A 10029-nucleotide genomic window follows, 5' to 3' on the forward strand; every position below is an offset into this window, starting at 1 on the left:
ATTTACACTTTAATGCAGCTGTTCTCATTCAGCTTCAACTGAACGAGAACTGCAGTTTATAACAGCAGAAGACATTTCTGGAGAAACAAACAAAAAAAAAATATTATGTTGCCTAATTTGGCAAACGAAGAAATGAGAAGCATTCTAGCATGATATATATCTAGTACAGCACACAAAATATCTTCTTAGTCTTCTTCCGAAAACCTTTGCTATCAACCACAAGAACAAAAATCCCCAACATGCCAAAACACAGCATTTGTTTACATATACTGCATACACAGACAGCAAAACATTACTCAAAAATAAATTAACAATGTAAGTTAGTTTTTTTGGTTTTGTTTTTTCTTTCCAAGTATCTCAAAGAAACGCTACTTCCAGGTATCCAGGTCCTTACAAAGGCCAGATCAGAACTTGTTGGTAGTCCAGCTATTTGATACAAGGAAGATAAGCAATCTTTCCACACAGGGCTTGGGAAAACACCTTATTTAGAAAAAAAAATCTCCATGCAAATAGAAAAGGTCTAGAAGGGAACTATTATTGGCTACACTTCTGAAAATGAACTTGTATAAAAACTATAGTTCGTACTGCATCTAACCAGGAAATACACAAAGATTCCTTAATAATTTAATCAAACACAAAAAAGCCAGCCATGACAAGAGCTCTTTTTGTGCATGAACATTTCTTTATTTCTTACTCCGTTATCTTTATACAGCAGTAACAAAGCCAAAACATATGGGCTATTTTCTGGCAAAGATATCAAGTAGCATCACAGCTCTTGTTTTTCCTTCTAATTTTAGCTTCTACACTTCTTGCCCCCACCATAATTTTACGCCGCAAGTCCTCTCTTTGCAGGCAGGCCTTTTTTTCTGCTTCAGATTCTGCGGGTGTTTTACTATTCCTTGTGTGCTTGCAGGAGGGGAATACTCTGTTTGCTGAAAAGACAACAAAGACTTCAGACTGCACACCCCCCTTCTTAAAAGCTCATACATAGGACAGACTACTATTATGCAATATAATCTTACTTGTTGCTGTTCTGAAACCAAACCTAAACATACACGATACTGCAGGTGCACAATGACTCCATTGTGTGAAAACCTTAAAGGAGAGTTTGCTGCCTTTGCAGCTGAATAGTTAAGAATAAAAAAACACAGTATTTGAAGGGGCCAGAGAAGATGTAGTTCTATAGTCCAGTAATGAGCACTCTCCTGACAGGGAGGAGGGTGAATAAGCACCCCCTGGATTCCATCTATTCCTCTATAGGCTGCTCTTTGAATCTGTAGTGCAGTGTTTAAATAAAACACAAACATTTGGACTAAGACACAGGACTCATCAGGGACTGTTTTTACCATCTGCCTGTGGCTCATGGTTCGATTTATCTATTCCTCCCCAAAACATGATTTTTTTATTTGCTTTTAACTGTGCTGTTAGGTAGCAGTGCACTTGCAAGAAGACATAAAAGGTTCCAACCTCACTCTTAGCAGAGGTTGGGATGGTTCGTAGAAGGATGACAGCTGAGCTATCTACTGCATAAGTGAAAACTGCTGAATAATTGCACACATGATAGACTTGAACTGCATTTGTGGACATCATTTGAACAACGTACCACTTCTAATAGACAACTAACTTGAGTTAGTGAATTCAGCGAGATTCTCTTAGCAGGCACGTTTTGGGAATTAAATATAGCAGGTTGTATAGCTATTTTTAATATAATATGTTTGGACCAACAGTAAGTATTTAATGTATATATAAAGAGCAATGAATGGACAAAAGGAACTTCATCTCAGGCTCACAGAAGCATGCAGGTGCAAAAGTCCCTGTGCAGCAGAGTGTGGCGTCCCCTCCAGCTATCTGCCAAACTTGCTCACCAAGGATAAGCACAAAACTCCTGACTGAGCTCAATCCTGGAAAAGAAAGCAGGGACTGGCTACCTAGAAGACATACAGATGTGTTGCCTTTGTATACAACAATGAGTTAGAAAAGGCAAAGTTCAGATGGAATCAAAACTAGCAAAGGCTGCTAAAGACAACAAAAAAAGCTACCATAAAGACATAGGTATCAAAATAAAGATGAAGAAAACAGTAGAGGCAGAGGACATGTTGGGGGTGCTCACAAGCCCACCTTTAACAAAATTACCTAAATAATAAAAAATTTCAAGATATGAATTTGTGCACATGGGAATCAAATACAGAAGATTGTCTGAGATCGTATTTGCCCAAAACTGGTCAAAATGAAGAGCAAGAGGACCTTCAAGTTAAACAGTAACTAGGGAATTACAAAGAACCATTTGAAACAAAGAGTCAAACTTTTTAAAAAAAAAAAAAGCATTAAAAAAAGTGCAGAAATCTGTAGCAGTGGGAGAGGCCTTAGAGAGGAACCATCAGCAAAGCCTGGTTTGACACTGCCAGAAGTCCCCCCGCTGACTCTGCATTGTGACCTCTATCCAGGACAGAGGGTGTCCCTCCTGGAGGCTGTGAGCTCCCCCCAGGAAACAGGTGGACAGCACAGGGTGCAAGAAGAAATCAGGCAAATTTAGAGCATCTCCAACAGGAAGGGTGTGTAAACAGAGGCCCCTGGACTTGAAGAACAGAGGACAGTTAAACATTGGCCTGGAGAGACTGAAACCTGCAGACCTGAAGAGATTTAAAACTTGACTGGACAAAGCCCCGACCAACCTGCTCTGACCGACCATGCTTTGAGCAAGGGGTGTCCTCCAGAGATTCCTTCCGAGATACACAATTTTATGATTGTATAATTATCATCACAGACAGCTTTGAAACTAACCTTCAGTACAAGCTTAAACAAGATGTTTTATAAACCCTCGAGAACCTTATCACAATTTCTTCCATTCCACTTAACTTTTAATCAAGCTGATGCATCACAGAGTATTTCATGCCTTGTATGATCTGGTACTAACGAGATCTAGTTCTATTTCTATTAAATGTATCAAGATGTTACTTCTCAGAAAAAAATATGTGCCAAATATTTCACAGATGTGAGCAAAAATATTCCTTAGGCACTTCATTTCTGTGACTTGCAGGTTACAGGAAAAAATATTCTGCTGCACGATATAGAACATTGGAAATATGCTGTAGCAGTAGAATTTTCACCAAAAATAACCAAAGAGGACTCCAAAACAAAGCACAACCACACGAAGAACAGTTTGTTACACTGGCCATCTTGAACTGTAGAAGGGAAACTCCATTATAATTTGCTGCACTCACAGCTCAGCATTCCCAAGTCATGCCTATTACATGTTTGGTTTCTTCACGTAGGCTGTTACATGTTATATTATACAACTGATGAAGTGACATCCTGTTGTATTTCATTCCCCCCCAAAAAAAAAAAAAAAAAAATCTGAAGTCCCCAGACAAACCAGATCTGTGAGGAAATCTCTCAAGTTTCCTCTCTCATTTTTCTTCACTTCAGGCATATATAAATTTTATCTCTTCACCAAGTTTAACATTTCTTCCTGGTCTTATTATTACCTTCTGACTAAACTAAAGGTAATCTGTTTCTCTTTCACTTCCTAAAAAAAAAAAAAAAAAGCAACCTGTCTTATGTAAAACAAGCTACTCTACATTTTAAGGCCCTATCTCTCACCACCTTCAGTGGCACCACCTGTCCTGATGCCTGGGTCTATGCCAGTGTATTTGGCATCGCATACATGCGAGGCATTCAGATACTACAGTGTGAACAGGCTATAAATAAACACCCTGAAACTCTCCTTTTCTCTTTCAAGTAACACCACAAAACACTTAAAAAAAAAAAAAATCACCTGTGTAGAAACAATCTCTGTGTATCTGATCCAACAGCAGAAAAGCCCAGCCCTGCTCTAGAACTACTGGCTGCTCAAAGCAGCCTCGTAGTTTCCTAATGCTGGAGCCCGAGCTAGCAGCTCTCCTAATCTGGGGAAGGAAATGGACCTCTTGTCCATAATACCCAGTTTCTTGCACAAACGTAGTTGTCCACTTGCAAAGTGAGTCTTTTGTTCTACTTTAACTATCTGCAAGTGGACCGTAAAGGCGGTTCTGTGTAATACTGTGAGAGCACTGACTGCTCCTGCTTCCACAAATGGCTAACTGCCCTGACATGTAACATGACAGAGAAATACTACCGGGAAGCTGTTCATTATAAAATACAAGCCAATTGTTATATTTCACAGTATTAGAGTACATACATGTCTATGACACACTATTTTATCTGCCTTTTTTAAGGAAAAAGACATAGTGCAGAGCATTTTCTCAACAAACCCAAAGATCTGCATCATTAATTTCAATTTCAAGATGATTCAATTCAAATTAGTGGGTAAATTCTTTGATTTCATAAGGACAAAGGGAGTGAAGGCAGAGATGAACACAAGAGTTTCCTGAAATCAAACAGTGTAAAAGCCTAAAAGAAAAGACTCTGAATGAAGGTTACATGGATGAACAATGTTAGAAACACAATAATAAATATGGAGGATGAATGTAAGAAGTGGAAGGAACAACATGCTCATCAGGAGCAAAGCAAGCGCAGGTTGCTGATAAAACAAAGAGCAGTAACTCGTTTTGATTTCTGAAAATTCCACGAATGCTAAATATGCTAAAGGAATAAACTCACGAAATACACTAAAAAGAGCAAAACCTTTTTCAAACACCTAACTAAAAAGAAAGAGCTAAGTAGCAGCACTACGATGCAATGATGGAATTGAAATTGAAGAACTTAAATATACTTCTTAAGTTAATTGAACACTTGCCCTTTACTTTAACAGATGAATGCTGGTTATTTTGTAGGTATGGAAGCTACCATCCTGCAATTAAAGCAAAGCTTTAAAAGTTTACACACACAGCAGAACACTCCCAACCCAGCTATTTTAAAGAATTGTCTCATGAAACTGCAGCTCTAGCAACACAGCTCAATAAACAAATCTGAGGTATTATTATTGCAAACCAGCAGAAGTAGCATTTATATGAGAGGGAATGGAAAGAATCACACTGGAAATCACAAATCTTACGTGCTTAGCCTTCAGTGCTTTGTGAGACCAAGCCCAAATGGAGAAACAGAAATAAAAATATGACTGAATTTAATTATGCAAGACTAACATAAGAGTCTTCCCTAGAAGGATGCACCTATACAATTCCCCTATGCAAGGGCATGTTCCTTGTAATTAGAATTTCTGTTGATGGCATCAGGCTGATGACACCATCCAGGTGAGCACATGAGGAAGAAAAGGAGGAGCTGCACTTCCACAGGGTGACCATAACCTAATGAAGGGGTGAGCGGGAAAGGGAAACCAGCAGTTGTTCATGTAACGGATTTAAGGACTTACTCAGAGTTTTCATTCATAACAACCTTAATCAGAAAAAAGATTATCTGAAACTACAATCATAGCAAAAAAGAAAAAAAAAAAAGATAAAAATAAAAATACAAATAAAAGAGCCTAGCATTAAAGGCAAAAGCAAAGACAGAAAATTACCATCTGTCAAAAGATTACAGTGCTCACTGTTATGGCGGAGGTAGTTATTCCAGTTCATGAATAGTGTTCCCATTTAAAAAAAAATAAATAAAAAGACAAGAAAACCTGTTTGTCTCAAATCACGTCCCACCTCTGAATCCGTTGGCACAAAGCTTCTGCTCTGAATGAACAAGCTCACGTCAGCCTCTTCAGGAAATAAAAAAAAAGTTACCCTTTGTGCAGTTGTCAGCCTGCACTGGATTAACTGTCACCTTTCCAATCTACCCCTTTAGTGCAGTATATTCCCAGTTTATTTGCCATTTAAAAAGCTGAGAAATACAACTGTTTTCTCAGTTCACTGTATTTAACAATAGAATAGCAACTCCTTAGAGGGAGCTGAAATCCCGTAGTTCCTGAGTGTTATGAAGTTGTCAATAAACAGAAGGTCAGCAATTCAGACAACCAAAAAAAAAACAAAAAAAAAAAAACAACCATTATGCAGTCTGGAAAAGCACTACCTGATGGAGCCATAATCTGTGATTATGCATGGCTAGTGCTGGTGAACTTAAAGCAACGCAAGACAGTAGCTGCACCCATGCATCCTACAGGCCTTTAGGAGTACCAGGACCTACAGATCCACCAACCTACCTTGGTGACCTTCCTCTGTCTTTGCAGATTACTAAACTTCTGAGACAACATCATGCAGCGATACAACTTCAAGCAGTGACACTTATTTTATGAAGCACAAATTCTTTGCCAGTCAGCTGCTAACAGCTGCACTTACTGATAGCATTACCCCACAAGATAAAAAAAAAAAAATATTATCATCAGTGACAAGAAGTCCTGGCAAAGCTCTCAGCTAAGTCTGTCTTAGGGCACAGGCACAACCTAAAGCATACGTAGGTTTCAGAGAAGCAGCGTAACACAGTTGGACATTTATAGAATCAGTGCTACCATAGATGTTGCAGGAACAAACTAAGAAAATCATGTTATTTTAAAATATGAGGAAATGACAGTACTTTAATGAACACCATGAAAAAAATTATGGGAATGCACAATGAAAAACAGTCACATGAACCTCCCATGTTTATTCTAAAATGAAGCAACTGACATTTTTACACTGTCAGCTTTTTCAAAATGGGCACCCTTTCTGTTTTTTTGCAGAATGATTCATTACTCACTGGAAAAAAAAAAAAAAAAAACACAACACACTGCTACTATATGGAGACTCCATTTTTTAATGAATGAAACAAACAAAGAGCCCCACAGTAACAGCCCACGTTCAGTAACAAGCTGTAACTATTTAAGTTATTTTTCCATTAACAACTTAATATTAGAACACGCCCACACTCTTGCTACAGTTACAGTGCAAGGAAGGGAAGCCACTGCTGCAAGCTTCTCCCACCAGCTGGCATCTCCTGCAGAGGAGCCCCTGGTGGCAGCGGCTGTCAGGCCCATCGGGAGGTGCCCCTTCACCTCCGCCAGCACAGCAGCTCAAACTCGCCGTGCCTAATACAAAGGCACCAACTTGTCCATCCGCACAACCCCACACCACTACTCACTATTCAGAAGGACAAAGAACACACAAGGTTACGTAGAAACACTAACTGTCCACTACATACACTTCCTTGGTAAGCAATTTCCAGATGCTTGCAATAAGAAATTTGGATTACTTTGTCAGAAGGAATCTCTGACAATTTTTATAATGCTACTGAGCCGTGCTGACCTGTAACTTACCACCATTCCCATTCACATCAGGATTTTTCAAAGGCAACAACACAGCATCAAATCTGTTATCGGTTTCTCAACTTCTCTTGGCATTATGTACCAGAGGAACTCATTTATATATTTTAAATCATGATCAAAAGGTATATATACACCACAACTTGCTCACCATGTGAAAGCCTAGTTTGTTTCCTATTTAAGCCCCTAGTGTGCCCTACACAGCCTCCTGTGACCTGGAGTCCAATTTAACCAGCACTTTCTAAAACTTCATGTCATCCTCTGCAGAGTCTGAGTCACAATGCAAACGAGCTCCTCTGGAGTCAGTTCACAAGAAGCACTGACGTTTCAGTCAGCGAGCTGACACCTGACATTTCCCACAGCAGTCTGATATGCAGAAGCTCTCTGCTACAGCCAGGAGTCGTGTCCAGGTAAAACTGACTTCACACTGGAAGGCAAACATCTCTAAACCTAGGTAACGTAGGACAATGGGAAAAGCACGTCACGTATGTCATACTGCCTTGTGCTGCCAGAGCACCTTTCACCTGCTCTTACATCGTCACTAAACAATTACATTAACCAAGGAAGGAAGTGTACATAAAGAAGATATCTGCTTCTGGGCCCCAATATATTTAAACACTTTAAAGTCAAGACACAACTAATGTTTATAGAACTCACCAGAAAAGCATTCATCTAATCCTACAGGAAGTTTGTTAAAAAAGAAAAAGAAAAAAAAAAAAAAAGCTCCAGAGATGTTCAAGGCTACGTTGTCACTTTAAAGCAACGTAACTGATAGCACTTTGTGCTTCACGCTGAAGACAGCTGGAGGTCTCCCCGACACGAGGAGGCTGTGACAGTGCTGGTTTTACGCGATTTATCACCAGTGAGGTGCAAAACGCCGCCCTGCCAAGCAACACGCGAGGGATAAAGCTGGACGCCACTTAACATGGGGCGCAGATCACCGCCCAGAGCAGTCCCCAGGCTCCTTCCAAGCCCAGGAAGGTGCCCGTGCCCTTACCATCACTGCATTTGCATTAATAACGGCAGGAGAAGAGAAAAAAAAAAATACAACACGGCGATGGGGAGCGAGCCCGAGGCGCCCCAAGGCCAGGCCGAGGGGGCACGCCCTGCGGAACGGCGCTGCGAAGGGGGACGGCGCCGGGACGCGGCCGGCTGTGATTGCGGGACTCCCTCCTCCTCCTCCTCCTCCTCCTCCTTCTTCTCCTCCTCTTCTTCTTCTTCCTCGTCCCTCCTCCTCCTCCTCTTCCTCCTCCTCCCACCCGGCACCCAGCGGCCAGGAAGCTCCGTAAGGGGCACCCTGCGCCCTGCCCGCTGCCTCGCGGCCTCCGAGCCGTGCCCGGAGCCCGGAGCCGAGCCTTACCTCGCCCCGCCTCGCCCCGCCGGGAAGGGCCCCGCAGCTCCCCGCGGGCCCTGGGCTGGCCGCACGCCGGCCGGCCGGAGGCTGGAGCCGCCCCAGGGCGGGCAGCGGCCGGCGGCCCGGGCCAGGCAGCCGCGCTCCGGCTCTCACGCTTCGCCTTCCCTCCTCCCCGCCTCTTCCCGGCCACGGGAAGCGCAGGAACCGGAGCTGGGGGCCGGGATGGGCCGCGCTCGGCTGCGGGCCGCCCTCCTCTCCCCGCCCCTGCGAGGCCGGGCGGTGGCGGCCGGCGGGGAGCGGCGCCGGGATTCGAACCGGCGGCGAGGCGGGGAGGGGGGAGAGAGGAGGAGACGGGGCCGGCGCTGAGGCGGAGTGCGCAGGCGCAATGCGATAGGCGAGGGGGTGGCGGGGGGGCGGGAGCGTGCGCAATGGTGGCACCGTGCTGAGGGGAGGTGGGGGGTGCGGTTAGGGTTTTTGTCCTTTTTCTTCTCGGTTTGCTTTCTGGTTTCACCTCAGGCGCTGGTGTTGAGCGAAGACCAAGCAGCCGGGTTCAGCCTCGCAGGCTCTCCGGGGAATGGTCTTGTTGGTTTTGTTCCCCCGCCAATTTCTGTCCTGCTTCTGCCCTCCCTACCTGACCCGCCGTGTGAGGCGTTGGGAGGTTTGCGTGGATGGTGCCAGGCAGGAGGTGTGAGCAAAAATCCTGTGGGAAGTGCTTAAACCCTGTCCCATGCTGCCCCACACGCTGCTGGGTTTACACACTTCCACATTTTACATACAAGCAAACAACAGAGTTCCTAAGGATATGAAATAACACAGTAATATAGGACTGTACCCATAAATTTTACATATAAGCAAACAACAGAGTTCCTAAGGAAATGAAATAACATAGAAATATAGGACTGTACCCATACATTTTACATATAAGCAGAGTTCCTAAGGATGTGAAATAACACACGGAAATAAAGAACTGTACCATTACATGTATTTCAGTTCATACACAAGTTGTGTTTCTGCTGTGAAACAGACTTGGGATCAAATCTGTAGGCATTTTCTTTAACACTTCTGTCACCAAGTGTGAGTAACTGAGGACGTAATGATGATCAGGGGTCTGCTGGAGATGGTATTTCGGATGTTTGAAACCGCATGAGAATGAAAACGCGCTGTTCGATGACAAGCCTAGTTGCAAGACTCAAGAATATTCCCGAGAGCCCTTGGCAGAGGTCAAATGTCTTACTAAAATAAGCTCAAGTGGATGAACACGAAGGAGAGAAAACGGGACGTGCAAGTGAATTAAATCTACTACAGCAGACATGAAGCTACTTCCTTGAGTTTCTTTAGTATTTTATAACTTTCTATTTGAGAAATGCTACGGTGTTTTAGTCTCCTTCCTCATACAGCATGTCCACACCATGCTTATTTTTAACATCGTATTAATTTCTGTTGTAATAGCTGATGATCTCACTGCAGAGAGATGAAGTAGAAAGGAAGTGCTGTTGCA

General features: G+C 42.9%; 1 protein-coding gene across 32 annotated transcripts in view; it reads right to left on the minus strand.

Moving 5' to 3' along the window:
- Positions 1-8906, minus strand: part of LRRFIP2 (LRR binding FLII interacting protein 2) — a 54906-nt gene extending 46000 nt beyond the window's left edge. For 7 of the 32 annotated variants that reach the window (XM_068674988.1, XM_068674989.1, XM_068674986.1 and 4 more), the window contains exon 1: positions 8538-8905. The gene's annotated coding sequence lies outside the window, so the exon portion shown is untranslated. The other 25 variants (XM_068674980.1, XM_068674982.1, XM_068674979.1 and 22 more) reach the window with 13 other exon arrangements.
- Positions 8907-10029: the final 1123 nt, after the last annotated feature.

This window comes from Anas acuta, chromosome 2, assembly GCF_963932015.1.
Source record: "Anas acuta chromosome 2, bAnaAcu1.1, whole genome shotgun sequence".
NCBI classification, from domain to species: Eukaryota; Metazoa; Chordata; class Aves; order Anseriformes; family Anatidae; genus Anas; species Anas acuta.